The sequence below is a fragment of the Arachis duranensis genome, chromosome 5 (assembly GCF_000817695.3).
Source record: "Arachis duranensis cultivar V14167 chromosome 5, aradu.V14167.gnm2.J7QH, whole genome shotgun sequence".
In the NCBI taxonomy this organism is placed as follows: domain Eukaryota; kingdom Viridiplantae; phylum Streptophyta; class Magnoliopsida; order Fabales; family Fabaceae; genus Arachis; species Arachis duranensis.
In genome coordinates this window covers 75,738,118-75,759,666 of record NC_029776.3, presented here as the reverse complement: position 1 = coordinate 75,759,666, position 21,549 = coordinate 75,738,118, and the positions used below count along the sequence as shown (strand labels likewise).

Here is a 21,549-nt window from a genome sequence, read left to right as displayed (position 1 = left end):
TGTTGAGAAGCCCCCACATTCAAACTATAAGTTTGGTGTTGGGAGGCCCTCATCATGCTCTAATCATCTGTAAAGCTCCATGAGAGCTCACTGTCAAGCTATTGACATTAAAGAAGTGCTTATTGGGAGGCAACCCAATTTTTATTTATCTATATTTTTATTGTTCTTTTATGTTTTATTAGGTTTATGATCATATGGAGTCACAAAACAATTACAAAAATTAAAAACAGTAGAAGAAAAAGCACACCCTGGAGGAAGAGCTGTCTGGCGTTTAAACGCCAGAAACAAGCTTTTGTCTGGCGTTTAACGCCAAAAACAAGCACAGAGCTGGCATTTAACGCCAGAAAGAAGCATCAAGCTGGTGTTAAACACCAGTAACAAGCTACATTTGGGCATTTAACGCCAGAAACAAGCTGCAGTCTGATGTTAAATGCCAGGATTGCATGCAGATGGCATTTTACACGTCTAAAAGATGCAGGGATGAAAAATCATTGACACCTCAATATCTGTGGACCCCACAGGATCGCCTCAGGATCCCCACCTACCCCACTTCTCTCTTCTTCACACAATCCAATTATATTTTGTTTTGATTTACTAGCACCTAATTAGATTTGCGCATTTGCATTTTGTTTCATATTAGCTGAACTCTTGTAAGTGCATCGAATTGAGTGAATTGAGTCGAAATTACTTGTTCATCATGATCTTTCATATTAAAATTAATCACATGACCAGTACTTGTTCCTTGTTAATGCTTCGCATTTGTTTGAGTGACTCAACTTGATTTTTATTAAGCTTGTCACTTTTTGTAACAAGTACTTTTACCATGTGACTTCTTCTTTATGTTTCATGATGAATAAGTGGTTTTCTTTTCATTAATGGATTGGTTATTGTTTATTGTGCTATTCTATATTAATTTTGTGCTTTCACTCGCACAATTCAAATAACCAATATCAAATACTGATGATTAGATTTTTGACGGTTTAGAATTTCACTAATAAATTCTCGTTGTAAAGTATAGTCTCTAAACCAACAATAATCATTTCATACAAAAATTTTGTTTGTCACATGTACAAACCCCTAAAATCTATAAACTGAAGTATTTAAACCTCGGGTCGTCTCTCAAAGGACATGCAGGGTAGTGTTCTTATATTGGTTATGGATTTATTTATTTTGGGGTTTTGGATGAGAAATATGAATAGTAAATGGTAAGAAAACTTTATTAACAAAATGGTCTTGGCAAGGTTTGGTTGTTAAGGTCTTTTCATCATTATCACTAGCCACAAGTATGGTAGTTGCAAGGATTAATCCCACTTAGTCATCCTTATATCAATTAACAAAGGAAAGTCAAGTGAGTTATATCAATCCAAGTCCATAAATCCTAGCTTTAATGAAGGCTAGAGTCAATGGCTATCAACTATCAATCACTTGGACATTAGTAATTCAAGAAATCCTAAGTATTTAATCAAACACTTGGAACGCACAAAAGGAAAGTATAGTAGATTACAACAAGAATGAATTCTAACAACAATTGAATGCAAAGAATTAACAACAACAATCAAGGAAATCACAATTATCATGAATTACCTCAAATTGTATTATTGAAAGAGAAATAAAAGAACAACAATATATCCACATAACAAAATGAAGAATTACAATTATCAAAACGCATAACTAGAAAGAGGAGGAGGAGAATAGTGAGAATTGATAAAGGAAAAGTGAATTAAAGCATGAATTAAACCTAGATCTAAGAGGAGAGATTAACCTAAACCTAATCCTAATTCCAGAGAGAAGTGAGAGCTTCTCTCTCTAAAACTAACTCTAAACTCCAACTCAAAACTAAACTAAGCTAAATGGTTAAAAATCTCCATTCCCTTTCATTCCTTGGCTCTTATATGCAGTTTGGCGCCAAAGTTGGTTGCAGAAACCCTCCAAAATCGCCAGGCACGTGTTGCTTTAATGAGATCACGTGTGGACTGCGACGCGTGCGCGCACGGTATGCGTGCGCGTCCCTGGCCAATTTCACAATGTGCGCGTGAGCGCCTTGTGCGCGTGCGCGTGCTTTGCTGATTTCACTTCTTTGACTTTTTATGCTTCTCTCCACTTGTATGCTTCCTTCCTTGCTCCCTTTGATCCATGCTAGCCTATTTAATCCTAGAATTACTAGCAAACACATCAAGGCATCTTATGGAATTAAGGAGGAATTAGAACTCATCAAAATGAGGCTTAAAAAGCATGTTTTTATACTTAAGCACAAATACGGGAGAGATTACAAAACCATGCTAATTCATAGGCTAAATGCGAGAAAAGGTCATCAAAATACTCTAAATTCAATACAAGATAAACCCTAAAAATGGGGTTTATCAACCTCCCCACACTTAAACCTTAGCATGTCCTCATGCTAAAATAAGAAGGAACTAAGGGGTATGGCACTTATTAAATGCAACTAACTACATGAACCTATCTAAATGCAACTACCTAAAGTGAATGCAAATTCTTGGTCCAAACACGTCAATTCCCAAGAGAACATGTATACGCACAAGAGTTAGAGCAATAGGGATCACGTCCAAACCACAATTGTATTGAATTATCAAAAGAAATTCAAGCTTGCAAAAATATAGATAATATGGGTGAACACATGTAATTGAACTTTTGAACCTTCACTGGATGTGTATCTGCTCTATTCGCTCAAGTGTTTAAGGGTCAATTCACTCATTTCTCTTCTAATCATGCTTTCCAAAATTTGATTTTCTTCTAACAATAAACACCCATTCAATGCATGCATACATTCATCATGAGGTCTTTCGTTTAGGTTGTAATGGGGCTAGGGTCAAGGTAGGATCATTTATGGTTAAGTGGACTAGAAATTAGATCTTTGATTAGATATTTCCCACCTAACCTATGGATTGACCTATACAATTAAGTGCTAACATAACTACCCATTCTTCACTTCTTTTTTTTTTCATATACTCATGCATTCTATTCCTTAGTTCATAACACTTATGCATTGATTCCTTTTATTGAGCTCCACTTTGGGGCATTTTGTCCCCTTTTTATTGATTTTTCTTTTTTTTCTTTCTTTTCTATTTTTTTCTTTCTCTTTTTTTTTTCAAATTTATATATTTTTTCTTTCTTTTTCTATTGTTTTTCTCATTTTTTTCTCAAGAATATCAATGCATAAGGTCTTACAATTAATTAATGCATGAATATATTCCCAATTCCTAAATGTGGAAGTGTGCTACCCTTTTATCCCCTCCAATGCTCCCAAACCTCACCAACTCTGAGTAATAAACACTCTCACTAGCCTAGGCTAATCAAAGATCCAATCAAGGGACTTTCATTGGTTTTCCGCCTTGGGCTTGTAATGTGCTAAGATGAGAATAAGTTGGTTAAGCGTAGGCCCAAAATTTGCTAACAATGGAGAGTAAAAGGTAGGCTATTTGGGTAAGTGGGCTAATGAAATAATGGCCTCAATCATACAAATGCATGAATACAAGAAATAAATGGACATATAGAATCATGAAAATCAAGGATCACAATCATAGAAAGGGAATAATTGCACACAAAAAGGAAAAATATGTGATTATGAAATGTAACCACATCAATAGGCTCAAAAACTCACAAGCTTGTGTTCTTAGCTTAATATATGCTTCACAATATATATATATGTGATTCAAGCAAGTTTTATGAAAGAGTTTTTCACTCAAATCAATTAAGATGCCCTATAGATAAATTTCTTGAAAAATTTCATTATTTTGACTAAGCTTATTGTGTATATGCATGCAAAAATAGGAAAATGAAAGTAAAAATCCTAAAAACCTAAAATAAACTGCCAAAGTGTTGGAATTAGAAACTTGTCACCCGAAATTGCCGATCGGTCGGACGACCTCCCCACACTTAAAAGTTTGTACCGTCCTCGGTGCATTCAAAGATGAGCAAGGGGGTACGGCGACTCTCCGGATTGCTGTGTGTTCTTAGTCTTGCTTCCGTTATTGCTTGTGGTGCATCATTCATGAAAAATAAAAATATAACACTATAAAATGAGAAGATGTAAAAGCAAGGAAGCATACATTGTTGGAATGAGGTAAATCACCAGAATTGAGTGAGTGAATAAGTTGTGACATGTATGACAGATAAGTGTGTGAACTCTAAATTGCGCGGTTTAGAACACACATTAGCATAAAAGATATGTCACAAAAGAAGCATGCACTTCACTTATCCTAGTGTGCTTAAGATGCTTTAAGTGAACTTGTAAGGTAAAACAAGCACTGAAGAGGCGTGAAAGCATTCAAGTCAAACATATGGATGCATATAATCATGAAATACAATGCATTAAGGTAAATGCATAACATCGTCCATCAAGAAACTGCCCAATAGAGGAAAAAAGATTCCAATTACATGATGGTTAGCCACAACATGCAATTCAAAAGAGTCACAAGCTCGAAGGCAATTCTCATCACTTGGTATTTTTCAAAAGGTAAGCATGAAGAACTCAAAACCAAGTAGCAAAATATAACCTCAATCATAGAATCCAACAAAGATTATAAACATAGTGATGTTAAGAAAACATCCCTTTTTAATACTCAGCAGCAAGTAATGGTAAACAAGAATAACAATCCAACACTTATAATGAAAAAGAGACAATGAAATGAAAACTAACTAAAACTAACTAAGCAACTAACTAACTAATTAACTAACTAACTAACTAATAACTAACTAAATAAATGGTTATCAATGGTGTTTGGAAGTGTTGGATGAGGGGTAGAAGGATTGAAGAAGAAATGGGAAGGAAAGAAATGGAAAGAGGAGAAGAAAAGAAGTGGATGGAAGAAAGGGCATCCACGCGTACGCACGCATTGCGCGCGCGTCGATGGCTTATTTCGAGAGTGGCGCGTACGCGTCATATGCACGTGCGCGTGAATGGGGTTTGTTTCAGAGGCACAACTCTCTGGAAAATGTATGGAGGGTGGAACTTCTCAATCCACGCGTATGCACACATGGTGCGCACGCGTGGATTGTCCAAAACGCTTGATGCACGCATACGCACGCAGTGCGCGTACGCGTGGATGGTGCTCTATTTTTCAAAAATTTTTGCTATGTTTTTGCACCAATCTAAGCATTCTAAACCTCCAAACAGCTACCAGAACACCTTAGAACCTTATTTAACATACTAAAATACTAATTAAACTCAACAAACTAATCAAAATATGAGATTAAACTAATTCTACCAATATTTAAAAAAGAGAAAATGAAAGGATTTTACCATGGTGGGGTGTCTCCCACCTAGCACTTTTGTTTATTGTCCTTAAGTTGGACTTATGGGGAGCTCCTCTCAAGGTGGCTTGTGCTTGAACTCATCTTGGAACTCCCACCAATGCTTGGTTCTCCATTGTGTCCCAAGATTTCCTATTTGTTGCACCAAGTGTTGATGGAGTTCTTCACAAGATTGGGGCTCCCAAAATTGATTCTCCTTGTGCGATCCGGGGTCCCACACTTTGTTTTGACACCCGTCCTTAAATTGATCATCATTATTCCATCCGGGTGGTATGGCCTTGGAATTCTCAAAGAAGCTTCCAAACAACTTCCTAGACCCATGCCATTTAGTTCCACACCAACCATTGCTCTCGAATTTTGAGCTTGCAACTGTCATGAGCCTAGAATGACGTTTCCAACCACTACACTATTCTTTCCTACTCTTAACTCCACAAAGAGCTCTAAGTTGACCATCATTTTCAATTAAACCATATTCAAGTGAGAAACTAAAGCTTAGGGATAAGAATTTTACCCACTTGAATGTTGTGTTAGATGGTGACTTGGGAAGGGGGACCTCTCCACACTTAGACAATGCAAGGTCTACTTCCTTGTGCTCTTCTTTGTGTATTTCCACCTCTTTGCGGGCTTCCTCAATTTCAGCCTTTCCCTTTTTATCACATGGCTTGGTGTTGTCTTCAAGAACTTCGATTTCTTGCCCAATGGGAGGTGATTAAATTTTGGATAGAAATTCATTGATGAATAGATCCATCTCTTGATCAACCTCTTCATATTCTTCAATTTCGATATACACCATGCCAACTCTTTCCTCTTGGTAGCTCTCTTTCGATTCACTCTCTTTCTCATTGATCACCAAGGGTATGGGAGGTTGTGCACGCTCTTCTATAACTTCAACTTCATGTCCAATGGAAGAAGATTCAATTGTAGATAGAAATTCCTCCATGATTGAATCTATTTCTTGAATAACCTCCTCATAGTCTTCAATTTTGAGATGCTCCGGAGGTTGTTGCCAATAGAGGTGATCAATTCCTTGAGGCTCCTCCCATCTTGGAGTGTTCCATCCTTGGTTGTTGTAGTATAGTGGTGAGTATTTCCACCTGTCACGCGGATGACCCGGGTTCGATCCCCGGCAACGGCGCCATTTTGATGATTAGATTTTTGACGGTTTAGAATTTCACTAATAAATTCTCGTTGTAAAGTATAGTCTCTAAACCAACAAGAATCCTTTCATACAAAAGTTTTGTTTGTCACAAGTACAAACCCCTAAAATCTATAAACCGAAGTATTTAAACCTCGGGTCGTCTCTCAAAGGACTTGCAGGGTAGTGTTCTTATTATTGGTTATGGATTTATTTATTTTGGGGTTTTGGATGAGAAATATAAATAGTAAATGGTAAGAAAACTTTATTAACAAAATGGTCTTGGCAAGGTTTGGTTGTTAAGGTCTTTTCATCATTATCACTAGCCACAAGTATGGTAGTTGCAAGGATTAATCCCACTTAGTCTTCCTTAAATCAATTAACAAAGGAAAGTCAAGTGAGTTATATCAATCCAAGTCCATAAATCCTAGCTTTAATGAAGGCTAGAGTCAATGGCTATCAACTATCAATCACTTGGACATTAGTAATTAAAGAAATCCTAAGTTACCTTCTCAAGCCAAGAACATAAAATTCTATTCTAACATCCTCCCAAGCATTTAATCAAACACTTGGAAGGCACAAAAGAAAAGTATAGTAGATCACAACAAGAATGAATTCTAACAACAATTGAATGCAAAGAATTAACAACAACAATCAAGGAAATCACAATTATCATGAATTACCTCAAATTGCATTATTGAAAGAGAATTAAAAGAACAACAATCTATCCATATAACAAAATGAAGAATTACAATTATCAAAACACACAACTATAAAGAAGAGGAGGAGAAGAGTGAGAATTGATAAAGGAGAAGTGAATTAAAGCATGAATTAAACCTAGATCTAAGAGGAGAGATTAACCTAAACCTAATCCTAATTCTAGAGAGAAGTGAGAGCTTCTCTCTCTAAAACTAACTCTAAACTCTAACTCAAAACTAAACTAAGCTAAATGGTTAAAAATCTACATTCCCTTTCATTCCTTGGCTCTTATATGCAGTTTGGCGCCAAAGTTGGTTGCAGAAACCCTCCAAAATTGCCAGGCACGTGTTGCTTTAATAAGATCACGTGTGGACTGCGACGCGTGCGCGCACGGTATGCGTGCGCATCCCTGGCCGATTTCACAATGTGCGCGCGAGCGCCTTGTGTGCGTGCACGTGCTTGGATGATTGCACTTCTTTGACTTTTTATGCTTCTCTCCTCTTGTATGCTTCCTTCCTTGCTCCCTTTGATCCATGCTTAGCCTATTTCAATCCTGGAATTACTAGCAAACACATCAAGGCATCTTATGGAATTAAGGAGGAATTAGAATTCATTAAAATGAGGCTTAAAAAGTATGTTTTTACACTTAAGTACAAATACAGGAGAGATTACAAAACCATGCTAATTCACAGGCTAAATGCGAGAAAATGTCATCAAAATACTCTAAAGTCAATACAAGATAAACCCTAAAAATGGGGTTTATCAAATACTCAATTCACTCTTGTGGTGGTTGCCTAAGTTTGTTTGTCCTTAGTTGATGGTTACTCATTGCTTGAAACTTAGGCCATTTAGCTGAGGAACTCATGTTTACCTTTTTAATAGTGTGGATGCCATTTTAATCGGTCGTTGTGTGTGTTCCAACCGCGCGCATTATTGGAATACACACATGGCTCATTTTCTTCATACCACACCACCATGCAACTTCCTCAATTAGATGTTTATTAGCTTTTTCCGCCCTTTCCCTTTTATGCTACTTGCCCCATAATCCTAATTATACTTTATTCATTCTTTTTGAGGATGAGCCGTAAAGACAAGGAGCCGGGAAAGGAGGAGGACTTGACAATTTCCATGCAACCCGAGCCCCGCATCTGCCAACTGAAGGTGGATAGCTTTAGCGCCATTTCCCTTGGATTGTGTTTGTGCACGGAGGACCGTGCAAAGCTTAAGTGTGGGGGAGGATTCGCCATTTTGGGAAGTAAACTTTTTTTTCCCAAACACTTTGCACTTTCATTTTTGTTTTCTTTTATTACGTTTCTTATAGATATTTGTTAGTTTTTTTTATTATTACATTTTTACTCTAGTTAATATATATATTGCATTTTCATGGTATATATAGTATAGATATTGGTTATGATTGGATGTTATGAATAGCATGTGCCTAGTTCAATTTTGTCCTAGTTGTTCATGTTAAATTTTGGTTGTTGAAAATTAGGAATAGAACTAGGAATTTTTGAAAAAAAATTACATCCATCACAACATACATACATACATATATAGGAAATAACTTTGGTGAAAAACAACAAAAGAATTTTCAAGAATTTTGTTTCAAGGGCATTCTATTGAATTGATTTGAAAAATTGTTTTTAAAACTTGCTTGAATTTTTTTATGGAACATAGAAGAGAGATAGAACAAAGCAACCTTGTGAGTTGTTGAGCCTTAATGAGTGGTTACACATTTTAACCACTATTCTTGTTCATTGTGTGCTATGCTCCTTCTATGATTGTAATCTTGGTTTTGCTTGATTCTTTATTTCCAATGTTTGATGTTTTGAATGCATTTAGCATGATTGAGACCATTTTGGTATTAAACTTACTCACCCATATGGACCTACCCTTGCATCTACCTTTGTTAACCCCTTTTGAGCCTCTTAATCACATTTGTTCTAATTGTTAACACATCACAACCTTAAGTAGAAAACTATGACTTACCTTGAATTGCATCTTTGATTGGCTTAGGTTGAAGAGTGTGTTTCATTTAAGTGTGGGGGAACTTTTGGAAAACATTGGTGGTGAATGAAAAAGTTTGTTTTGAAAAAGAAAAAATTTTGGAAAATAAGTGCACATTCATATATCAATTTGCTTTAACCATATGCATTTGTCCTAGAAAAAGAAATAGAAAAAACAATATATGGAAAAATAATAAGAAGGGACAAAGGTTTCCCCAAAGAAAAAGAAAAGAAAAAAAATGAATAAAGAATGCATATGTGTTTTGAATAGAAACTAAGGCATGAATGTGTGTGAAAAGAAGTAATGGGTGGTTAGAATGCATTTTTTTGTGAGTTGAGTTGGATACTTGAGCTAATCAAAGAATCAATCCTTTAGTCCACTTAGTCATATACTCATCCTACCCTTACCCCAACCTTATTATAACATTCTAAAAGGCCTTATGATACTTGCATACATACATTAAATATTTGTTGATTGTTAGATGAAAAACAAATCCTTGAAAGCATGATTAGGAGGAGACTTGAGTGAGTTGACCCTAAACACCGAGCATTTAGAGTGTATACACACCTAGTGAGGGTTCAATTACTCAATTCTATATTTCCACCTCACTTATCATGTATTCTTGCAAGTTGTTTCATTTTGAAACTTGAATTAATTCTTTAGATTTTGAATGCATTGAGTTAATTCTTTGCTTAGCCCTATATGTCCATATACTTGCTTGAAAATTTGATTGTTTGTTTTCGCCTAATCAATAGGAACTATAGATAAATATATAGGTATAGATAGTATATAGTATACTCGCATGCATATAGATAGTTGCATTCAATAAGTTGTTTCCCTTTGGTCATTCTCCTTGTTTGGTTTAGCATGAGGACATGCTATTGTTTAAGTGTGGGGGAATTGATGAGTCCATATTTGACGATATATTTTAGCTTGAATTGGATGGATTTCATCACATAAACTCACACTTATTCACCAAAATAGCATGCTTTTGTGTTTGATCCCTAAAGTGATCCTAAATGTGAAAATATGCGTTTTTGTGCTTAAACTGAGCAATTTAATCTCACTTTTATTCCATTTGATGCCGTGATATATTTGTTGAGTGATTTCAGGTCCTAGAGGCAGGAATGGTTTGGTAGAAGTGGAAGAAAGCATGCAAAAAGGGAGAAAACATGAAGAAAACAAGGGAGAAAAGCATTTTAGCCTGTGCCCACGCATAGGGGTCAAAATTAGGACCTGTGCATCCGCACACCTTCTGTGCCCATGCACAGGGTTCAAAATCAGGACCTGTGCCTATGCATAGGCTATGCCCATGCTCAGGGCAGAATGGAAATCAGGACCTGTGCGTCCGCACAGGAGGAAAATCAGTATCTGTGCTCATGCACAGACTTGTGCGTCCGCACAGGTACCAGTGCGTGTCTCCATTAAAATTGCACGTGGACTCGTGTTTTGGGAGCTTTTTGGCCTATTTTTGAAGGCTTTGAAGCATATTTAAAGGGGGAAGCAACACCATATCATAACATACATTACCATACTTCATATAATAGTTTTTCGGAGTAGTTTTAGGGTAGTTTAGTTTTAGGTTTTCTCTCTCAGGGTTTTAATTAGGGTTTCAATGTAGTATCTTATACTTCAACTTTGTTCTTGAATTTTTCTATCTCATTGTAAGTATTTCTTTAATTCCTCTTTTAATTACTACACTTGTTCTACACTTTCTCATATTTTCATTTCTCTTGCCAATTTATATAGTTTTGCAATTTTGGATTTCTAGTTGTTGAATTTGATGTTTGATGATATTTTTATGTTTATTTGAGTTGCCTTTACTTATTTTGATCATTTATGGTTCATAGCTTTCATCAATTTACCAATTTTTCCATGCTTTATGTTTATGCCCTCTATGTGTTTGATGAAATGCCAATTTTGATTATGGAGTAATTTTCACCCTTTGGCTTGGGAAAATGAGTTTATGAATTACTAGAGCTATAATGTCCAACATTTAATGATAATTCTTGGGTTGTTACTTGTTATTGTTTCCACTAACGCTAGCTTTTTACCAATTAATTTGGTAAGTTAGCTAGGACTTGTGGACTAATAACAATTATGCTCACTTAACTTATCCTTCGATGTTAAGGGTTGACGTAGTGAGATTAATCCATCATAATTATCATAGTTATAGTTATGGCAAGGAAGGGATTCCATAACTCATCCCAAGTCAAGGTTTCAATTATGTTTTAAATCACTTTTCCATCGCTTTATAACATTACTTGTTCATATTGGATATATAGTTCTTTTATTCCTTTATTGCTTTGTTAATTGCAATTTGGTCTAGTTCTTTTATCTCTTTATTGTTTTCCTTCAATCATTGAAAACCCCTTTGCTTCCTCACAACCAAAATTGTGTGCGCTCATTGGCATTAGTTCCTAGGGAGAACGACCCTGGAGTCGAAATACTCTCGTTTACATTTGGTTTGAATTGTGACATCTTTAGAATTGTAATTTGATTGATGATCAATGGTTGGGTTTGGACTATACTTGCAACATCAAACCTATTTTAAGTGTGAAAATCCAAACATATGCCTTTGGTCATTGTCAGGAGCTCTTTCAATTGATTGTCACCTTGAAGTAGCAAGAATGGTTTCTTGTTCTTTCCTTTTTAATTTTCTTTCTAATTAACCACAACTCTAAGTATTTTGTCTCAAGATGACCCTTTAGATTAGGCTTTCAATTTGCACTCCCAAACCAGTTGGTTTTACGGTACTAGGTGTTGAAACACCCCTAAGAATATACTTTCCCAAGTCTCTCTTCTTGGTACATATTTACCATAAGCATCTACTAGGATCTTTGGTTCTCTTGTGCTATTTGTTTCTTTCTTTATTCCTAGTAGTTGATACTCAGAGCCTTGGATCTCTTGCACACTTAGCCACATTAAGAGTCACGTTAATCCAATTAACATAAACTCTAACGTGGGAGGAGAAAGCAATCGCCAACATTAGTGACACTCACCTTTGTCACTAACGTTGGGCTAAGCCAATAGCGCCCACGTTAGTGGTCACGTTAAGACCACTAACGTGAAGGGTAACGTGAAGCAAGGAATGATAGGCCAACGTTAGTGACAGTCACCTTTGTCACTAACATTGGAGATGGCAACCACCACCACGTAAGTGGTCACGTTAATGCAATTACCGTGAGACATTAACGTAGGAAGAAGGGGCGTTTGAAGCGTTAGTGACAAAGGTAAGTGTCACTAACACTCTCGAAGCTTGAGCAAGCCCACGTTAAGGGCCACGTTAGTTACACAAACGTAGATCACTAACGTGGGGAAAAGAAGCAAAGAGCAATGTTATTGGTAAAGGTGAATGCCAATAACGTTTGCGAAGGACTAAGAGGCAACGTTATTGGTAAAGGTGAATGCCAATAATGTTTGTGAAGGACTAAGAGACAACGTTAGTGGTCACGTTAGTGCCACTAATGTTGAAGTTAACGTGGATCAATTTGGTTTGGAGCGTTAGTGAAAAAGGTTATCGTCACTAACGTTCTCGAACCCACGTTTTCACTTAACATTAACACCATTAACATCCTAACTAACGTCCACCCATGCCTGACTCACACTTTTTCTGCAAGCAAAGCTGAGCCCACTGAAGATTGTAACTGCTTCAACTCAAGATAAAAGGCCCATATCCAAGACCTGAAGAGCTGACTAGAAGATCAAGAAGAGTAGTATATATAGGAGTAGTTTTGAACTAGAAAGGAGCTTGGCATTTTAGAGAACTACACTCTGTATATTTACCTTTCCTGCAATTTCTAGTTTACTTTAGAATGTACTTTTCTCTATCATCTTCCATTTCCAGAGCTATGAACAACTAAACCCCTTTTCATTAGGTTAGGGAGCTCTGTTGTAATTTGATGGATCAATTATAGTTTTCATTCTTCTTCTTCTTCTTTTTCTCTTGATTTACTAGAAAGCTTTCGATCTTAAATCAATTGGTTAGTTGTCTTAGAAAAGAAACTCTCCATAATTGGATCTCCTCTGAGCCTTGGAAAAGGGATGAGGAGATCATGCTAGAAATGCTTTCTCATGTTGGACCAAATTGGGGTCTGGACGGATATAGTGACATATAATCCTCCCAACACTTTGATTTGGAAATACATGTGGTATAATCAGTGACCATACTTCATCTCTTTCCATGAACAATTAAATCAAGGAATTGGGCAATTGTTCAAGCTTAGAGAGATTGGGTTGCCAAGGAATTGGGATCCAATCACCTAAGATTGCCAAGGAGATCAATGAATGCATTGATTGAGGAAGAGATGAGAATGAACTTGATTTGGAGAATGCAACATCTCCTAAGCCCAATGAATCCCCCATTTCTGGTCCTACCCATTCTCTTTACTTTCTGCCATTTACTTTTATGTTCATGTCCCCAAATCCCCATTTAAGATTCTGCAATTTACTTTCTGCAATTTACTTTCCTGCCATTTAATTTTCTGCAACTCTCAACTCAATTTCTGCTTAGCTCAACTAGAACATTCCTCCAATTAAATTTGCTTGACCAATCAATCCCTGTGGGATTCGACCTCACTCTATTGTGAGTTTTTACTTGATGACAATTCGGTATACTTGCCGAAGGGAAATTTGTTAAGAGACAAGTTTCCGTGCATCAAGTTTATGGCGCCGTTGCCGGGGATTGATTTTGTATCGACAATGATTAAGTTGGAAGATCACTAGATTGAGCATTTTTCTTTTGTTTGTTTATTTTATCTAGTCATTTACCTTCAGTTTCAGTTATTTTCTTCATTTCTCCCCTCTCCCCTCTTTGTTTTCTTTTTTTTTGTAGTTATTTACAATTTTGTTCACTAATCCACTAACTGTTTGATAATTTGCACCACTCACACTAACAGCCACTCTAACAAGAATAATCTCTTCATTTTCTTTCTTGCTGTGTGCTTTGTTAGTTGTATGACAGGTGATGAGTGGATAATTTATACACTTTTTGGCATTGTTTTTAGGTAGTTTTTAGTAGGATCTAGCTACTTTTAGGGATGTTTTTATTAGTTTCTATGAAAAATTCACATTTATGGATTTTACTATGAGTTTGTGTGTTTTTCTATGATTTCAGATATTTTCTGGCAAAAATTGAGGGACCTGAGCAAAAATCTGATTCAGGCTGAAAAAGGACTGCTGATGTTGTTGGATTCTGACCTCCCTGCACTCGAAATGGATTTTCTGGAGCTACAAAACTCCAAATGGCACGCTCTTAACTGCGTTATAAAGTAGACATCCAGGGCTTTCCAGCAATATATAATAGTCTATACTTTGTTCGATCTTAGAGGACACAAACTGGCGTTTAACGCCAGTTACATGCTGCATTTTGGAGTAAAACGCCAGAAACATGTCACAAACCAGAGTTAAACGCCAAAAACACGTTACAACTTGGCGTTTAACCCCAAGAGAAGCCTCTGCACGTGAAAAGCTCAAGCTCAGCCCAAGCACACACCAAAGTGGGCCCCGGAACTGGATTTCTGCACTAAGACTTATTTCTGTAAACCCTAGTAGCTAGTTTAGTATAAATAGAACTTTTTACTACTGTATTAGCTGTCTTTGACCATTCGGTCTTTTGACCACATCTTTGGTCTCAGATTTAATCTATTGTTCATCTTAGGAGACTATTGATCACGTTTTGGAGGCTGGCCATTCGTCCATGCCTGGACCATCACTTATGTATTTTCAACGGTGGAGTTTCTACACACCATAGAATAAGGTGTGGAGCTCTGCTGTACCTCGAAAATTAATGCAATTACTATTGTTCTTCTATTCAATTCAAGCTTATTCTTATTCTAAGATATTTGCTGCACTTCAACCTGATGGATGTGATGATCCGTGACACTCATCATCATCCGTCCTTATGAACGCGTGCCTGACAACCATTCCCGTTCTACCTTAGATAAAGTGTGTATCTCTTGGATTCCTTAATCAGAATCTTCGTGGTATAAGCTAGAATTATTGGCGGCCATTCTTGAGAATCCGGAAAGTCTAAACCTTGTCTATGGTATTCCAAGTAGGATTCAGGGATTGAATGACTGTGACGAGTTTCAAACTCGCGATTGTTGGGCGTAGTGACAAACGCAAAAGAATCAATGGATTCTATTCTCACATGATCAAGAACCGACAGATGATTAGCCGTGCTGTGACAGAGCATTTGGACCATTTTCACTGAGAGAATGGGAAGTAGCCATTGACAACGGTGATGCCCTACATATAACTTGCCATGGAAAGAAGTAAGAAGGATTGGATGAAAGCAGTAGGAAAGCAGAGATTCGGAAAGAACACAGCATCTCCATACACTTATCTGAAATTCCTACCAATGATTTACATAAGTATCTCTATGTCTATTTTATGCTTTATTTATCTTTATTTTCGAAAACCATTATAACCATTTGAATCCGCCTAACTGAGATTTGCAAGATGACCATAGCTTGCTTCATACCAACAATCTCCATGTGATCGACCCTTACTCACGTAAGGTATAACTTGGACGACCTAGTGCACTTGCTAGTTAGTTGTGTGAAGTTGTGACAAAGTGTGATTCAAGTTTGAGAGCTCCAAGTCTATTGGCGCCATTGTTGATGATCACAATTTACGCGCACCAAGTTTTTGGCGCCGTTGTCGGGGATTGTTCCAGTTTGGACTACTGACGGTTCATCTTGTTGCTAAGATTAGGTAATTTTCTTTTCAAAAAGTTTTCAAAAATTTTTCAAAAATTTTTTTTCTTTGTTTTCGTTTTTCCAAAAATAATTTTCAAAAAAATACAAAAAATAATAAAATCATAAAATCAAAAAAATATTTTTGTGTTTCTTGTTTGAGTCTTGAGTCAATTTTTAAGTTTGGTGTCAATTGCATGTTTTTAAAATTTATGCATTTTTTCGAAAAATTCATGCATGGTGTTCTTTATGATCTTCAAGTTGTTCTTGATAAGTCTTCTTGTTTGATCTTCATATTTTTTTGTTTTGTGTCTTTTGTTGTTTTTCATATGCATTTTTGCATTCATAGTGTCTAAACATTGAAAATTTCTACGTTTGGTGTCTTGCATGTTTTTCTTTTCTTGAAAATTTTTCAAAAATAAGCCTTGATGTCCATTTTGATCTTCAAAGTTTTATTGGTGTTCATCTTGACATTCATAGTGTTCTTGCATGCATCATGTGTTTTGATTCATAATTTTTATGCTGTGAGTCATTTTTGTGTTTTTCTCTCTCATCATTGAAAAAATTCAAAAAAATAAAAAATATCTTTTCCTTATTTCTCTCAAAAATTCGAAATCTTTGGGTTGATTTAGTCAAAAATTTTTAAATTAAGTTGTTTCTTGTTAGTCAAGTCAAGATTTCAATTTTAAAAATCCCATGTTTTCTTATTATTTTTCAAAATTTTTCTTATTTGATTTTCAAAATCTTTTTCTTATCTTTATTTCAAAAATTCAAAAACTTTACTAACAATTAATGTGATTGATTCAAAAATTTGAAGTTTGTTACTTTCTTGTTAAGAAAGGTTCAATCTTTAAATTCTAGAATCATATCTTTTAGTTTCTTGTTAGTCAAGTAAATTTTAATTTTAAAAATCAAATCTTTTCCAAAATATCTTTTTCAATCATATCTTTTCAAAATATCTTTTTTAAATCATATCTTTTTTCAAAATTGATTTCAAAAATCTTTTCTAACTTTTTATCTTTTCAAAATTGATTTTCAAATCTTTTTCAACTAACTTATTGACTTTTTGTTTGTTTTATTGTTTCTTATCTTTATCAAAACCACCTAACTACTTTTCTCTCTCTAATTTCGAAAATCCCTCACCCTTTTTCAAAATTTTTTTAACTAACTAATTGTTTCAAATTTTAATTTTAATTGTATTTCTTATCTCAATTTTCGAAAATCACTAACCAATTTTTCAAAATCAATTTTCGAAAACTTTCTCTCTCTCATCTTCTTCTATTTATTTATTCATTTACTAACACTTCTCTTCATCTCAAAAATTCGAACCTTCTTCTCTCTTCTGTGTTTGAATTTTTCTTCTCTTTCCTCTATTCTCTTCTTTTTCTACTCACATAAAGGAATCTCTATACTGTGACATAGAGGATTCCTCTTCTCTCTTTGTTTTCTTCTCTTTCATATGAGCAGGAACAAGGAAAAAGGCATTCTTGTTGAAGCTGATCCTGAACCTAAAAGGACCTTGAAGAGGAAGCTAAGAGCAGCTAAAGCACAGTGCTCTGAAGAGGACCTAACTGAAATTTTCGAACAGAAAAAGGATATGGCAGCCGAACCCAACAACAACAAAGCAAGGAAGATGCTTGGTGACTTTACTGCACCAAATTCCAACTTACATGGAAGAAGCATCTCAATCCCTGCCATTAAAGAAAACAACTTTGAGCTAAAGCCTCGGTTAGTTTCTCTGATGCAACAGAACTGCAAATTTTATGGACTTCCATCAGAAGATCCTTTTCAATTCTTAACTGAATTTTTGCAGATCTGTGATACTGTTAAGACTAATGGAGTAGATTCTGAAGTCTACATGCTCATGCTTTTCCCTTTTGCTGTAAGAGACAGGGCTAGAACATGGTTGGACTCACAACCTAAAGATAGCCTGGACTCTTGGGATAAGTTGGTCACGGCCTTCTTGGCCAAGTTCTTTCTTCCTCAAAAGCTGAGCAAGCTTAGAGTGGATGTCCAGATCTTCAAGCAAAAAGATGGTGAATCCCTCTATGAAGCCTGGGAAAGATACAAGCAGATGACCAAAAAATGTCCTTCTGGCATGCTTTCAGAGTGGATCATTTTAGATATATTCTATGATGGTCTATCTGAGCTTTCTAAGATGTCACTGGACCATTCTGCAGGTGGATCCATTCACCTAAAAAAACACCTGCAGAAGCTCAAGAACTCATTGACATGGTTGCAAATAACCAGTTCATGTACACTTCTGAAAGGAATTCTATGAATAATGGGACGCCTCAAAGGAAGTGAGTTCTTGAAATTGATGCTCTGAATGCCATATTGGCTCAGAACAAAATGTTGACTTAGCAAGTCAACATGATTTCTCAGAGTCTGAATGGATGGCAACATGCATCCAACAGTACTAAAGAGGTATCTTTTGAAGAAGAAGCTTATGATCCTGAGAACCCTGCAATGGCAGAGATGAATTACATGGGTGAACCCTATGGAAACACCTATAATACCTCATGGAGAAATCATCCAAATTTTTCATGGAAGGATCAACAAAAGCCTTAACAAGGCTTTAATAATCGTGGAAGAAACAGGTTTAGCAATAGCAAGCCTTTTCCATCATCTTCTCAGCAACAGACAGAGAATTCTGAGCAGAGCCCCTCTAGCTTAGCAAACATAGTCTTTGATCTATCTAAGACCACTTTAAGTTTCATGAGTGAAACAAGGTCCTCTATTAGAAATTTGGAGGCACAAGTGGGCCAGCTGAGTAAGAAAATCATTGAAACTCCTCCTAATACTCTCCCAAGCAATACAGAAGAGAATCCAAAAGGAGAGTGCAAGGCCATTGACATAATCACAATGGCCGAATCCAAAGAGGAAGAGAAGGACGTGAATCCCAGCGAGAAAGACCTCCAGGGATGTCCTCTGAACAAAAAGGAGTTCCAAACTGAGGAACCTAAGGAATCTGAGGCTCACCTAGAGACCATAGAGATTTCATTGAACCTCCTTTTACCATTCATGAGCTCTGAGAACTATTCTTCCTCTGAAGAGGATGAAGATGTAACTGAAGAGCAAGTTGCTCGATATCTAAGAGCCATCATGAAGCTGAATGCCAAGTTGTTTGGTAATGAGACTTGGGAAGGTGAACCTCCCTTGCTCATTAGTGAACTAGATACATAGGTTTAGTAAACTCTACCTCAAAAGAAATAAGATCCTGGTAAATTCTTGATATCCTGTACCATAGGCACCATGACCTTTAAGAAGGCTATGTGGGACCTGGGGTTAGGTATAAATCTTATGCCACTCTCTGTAATGGAGAAGCTGGGATCTTTGAGGTACAAGCTGTAAGAATCTCATTAGATATGGCAGACAAGTCAATAAAACAAGCTTATGGATTGATAGAGGACGTGTTGGTAAAGGTTAAAGACCTTTACATCCCTGCTGATTTTATAATCTTAGACATTGGGAAGGATGAGAATGAATCCATCATTCTTGGAAGACCCTTCCTAGCCACAGCAGGAGCTATGATTGATGTTGACAGAGGAGAGCTAGTCCTTCAATTGAATAGGGACTACCTTGTTTTTAAAGCTCAAGGATCTTCCTCTAAAACCATGGAGAGGAAGCATGAAAAGCTTCTCTCAATACAGAGTCAAACAAAGCCCCCACAATCAAACTCTATGTTTGGTGTTGGGAGGCTACAACCAAACTCTAGGTTTGGTGTTGAACCCCCACATTCAAACTCTAAGTTTGGTGTTGGGAGGTCCCAACAATGCTCTGATGATCTGTGAAGCTCCATGAGAGCTCACTGTCAAGCTATTGACATTAAAGAAGCGCTTATTGGGAGGCAACCCAATTTTTATTTATCTATATTTCTATTGTTCTTTTATGTTTTATTAGGTTTATGATCATGTGGAGTCACAAAATAGTTGCAAAAATTAAAAACAAAATAAAAAATAGCAGAAGAAATAGCACACCCTGGAGGAAGAGCTTACTGGCATTTAAACGCCAGTAAGGAGCATCTGGCTAGCGTTCAACGCCAGAACAGAGCATGAAGCTGGCGTTGAATGCCAGAAATAAGCAGCAGTCTGGCGTTTAAACGCCAGGATTACACCCTGAGGAAGCTGGCGTTTAACGCCAGAAACAAGCATCAGGCTGGCGTTAAACGCCAGAAACATGCTACATTTGGGCATTTAACGCCAGAAACAAGCATCAATCTGGTGTTAAACACCAGGATTGCCTACAGAGGGCATTTTAAATGCCTAAAGGGTGCAAGGATGAGAAATCCTTGACACCTCAGGATCTGTGGACCCCACAGGATCACCTCAGGATCTGTAGACCCCACAGGATCCCCACCTACCTTCTCTCTTCTTCACACAATCCAATAACACTCTTCCCCAAACACCGTTCACCAATCACCTCAATCTCTCTTCCCCATCACCTCTTCACCACTCACATCTATCTACTCTTCCCCAGAAACCCCACCTACCTTCAAATTCAAAATCTCTTTCCCACCCAAACCCACCCTACATGACCGAACCCTAACCCCTCTCCCTCCACTATATAAACCCCTCCACACTTCTTCATTTTCACCCAACACAACCCTCTCTTCTCCCTCTTGGCCGAATACACATCTCTCTCCCTTTCCTCCATATATTCTTCTTCTTCATCTATTCTTTCTTCTTTTGCTCGAGGGCGAGTGATGAGCGGATAATTTATACGCTTTTTGGCATCGTTTTTATATAGTTTTTAGTAAGTTTGAGCTACTTTTAGGGATGTTTTCATTAGTTTTTATGATAAATTCACATTTCTCGACTTTACTATGAGTTTGTGTGTTTTTCTGTGATTTCAGGTAAATTCTGGCTGAAATTGAGGGACTTGAGCAAAACTCTGAAGAAGGCTGACAAAAGGACTGCTGATGCTGTTGGAATCTGACCTCCCTGCACTCGAAATGGATTTTATGGAGCTATAGAACTCCAATTGGCGCGCTCTCAACGGCGTTATAAAGTAGACATCCAGAGCTTTCCAGCAATATATAATAGTCCATGCTTTATTCGAAGATTGATGACGTAACTTGGCGTTGAACGCCAAGTACATGCTGCTGTCTGGAGTTAAACGCCAGAAAAACGTCATGATCCAGAGTTGAACGCCCAAAACACGTCATAACTCGAAGTTCAACTCCAAGAGAAGCCTTAGCTCGTGGATTATCAAGCTCAGCCCAAACATACACCAAGTGGGCCCCAGAAGTGAATTTATGCATCAATTACTTACTCATGTAAACCCTAGGAGCTAGTTTATTATAAATAGAACATTTATCTATTGTATTAGACATCTTTTGACAGTTTAATCTCTTTGATCATTCGGTCACTTGATCATGGAGAGGGCTGGCCATTCGGCCATACCTGAACCTTTTACTTATGTATTTTCAACGGTGGAGTTTCTGCACACCATAGATTAAGGGTGTGGAGCTCTGCTGTACCTCAAGTATTAATGCAATTCTATTCTCTTTTATTCAAATCTCTCTTATTCTTATTCCAAGATATTCATTCGTACCCAAGAACATGATGAATGTGATGATAAGTAACCCTCATTATCATTCTCACTTATGAACGCGCGTGATTGACAACCACTTCCGTTCTACCTTAGGCCGGGCGCATATCTCTTAGATTCCCCAACAGAATCTTCGTGGTATAAGTTAGATAGATGGCGGCATTCATGAGGATCCGGAAAGTCTAA

At 36.9% G+C, this 21,549-nt stretch overlaps 1 non-coding gene across 1 annotated transcript; it reads right to left on the bottom strand.

The window, feature by feature from the left end:
* Positions 1–17,806: 17,806 nt before the first annotated feature.
* Positions 17,807–17,910, bottom strand: LOC127747833 (small nucleolar RNA R71). Its single transcript, XR_008009780.1, has one exon. It is a non-coding gene; the product is annotated as a small nucleolar RNA R71 (small nucleolar RNA).
* Positions 17,911–21,549: the final 3,639 nt, after the last annotated feature.